We start from the raw sequence: 964 nt of genomic DNA on the forward strand, positions 1-964 counted from the left end.
AACTTCTTGGAGATCTGGTCTGGTGCTGGTAAATTCTTTCAGGTTTGTTTATCTGAGAATGCTCTTGTCTTTTCTTCCCATACAAAGGATAATCTTGCCAAATACAGTACTCTTGGTTGAAATTGCTTTTCCATTAATTCTTTGAATATATTTTCCCATTCTTTCCTTGCTTGCATTGTTTCTGATGAGAGTTCCTCTATCAGCCTAATAGGATATCCTTTGTAGGTAACTTGACGTTTCTCTCTTGTCAATCTTAGTATCTTGTCTTTGTGGTTTTGGTCAGTCTGGCTATAATGTGTCTTGGAGAAGATCTTCTTGGGTTGATTCAATTTGGGGTCCTATGTATTTCTTGGGACTGGATCTTTGAATTCCTCTCTATGTTTGGAAAATCTTCTTGCAGGATTTCATGGAATAGATTATCAATGCCCTTATGAGTCTCTTCCCCTTCTAGGATACCAATTAGCTGGATGTTTGGATGTTTGATGTTATCTTTTTTTCTCATATATTATTCTCATGTTTTGGGGCAATTTTCTCAGTCTTTGTGGAGGATTTTTCTAGGTCAGCGATTCTACAACATCTGAGATTTGATTTTCTGTATAATCGATCTAGTCTGCTTTTAATACTTTCAAGGGAGGTTTTGACCTCCCATGTCATATCCTTCATCACTAATAGGTCCATTTGATTCTTTTTTATAATATGTATTTCCTCTTTTTGATCTTGCGAGAATTTCCTCACCTCCTGGAACTCGTCAATTCCTTTCACCTCCAGTTCATTGTCTATGCTCACTTCGATCTCTGTTAGCTTTGTCACTATGAAAATTCTAAATACATTATCTGACATTTCCACGACTTTCATCATACTGTCTAAGGATGAAGAGAAGTTATTCTTTACCCTTGAAAGAGAGGTATTTTCTTGCTTTCTCATATTACTTGTGACCCCACAATGATTAATTAACTTTTTTTAA

The sequence above is a fragment of the Tupaia chinensis genome, unplaced genomic scaffold (assembly GCF_000334495.1).
Source record: "Tupaia chinensis unplaced genomic scaffold, TupChi_1.0 Scaffold149448_1, whole genome shotgun sequence".
Lineage (NCBI taxonomy): Eukaryota > Metazoa > Chordata > Mammalia > Scandentia > Tupaiidae > Tupaia > Tupaia belangeri.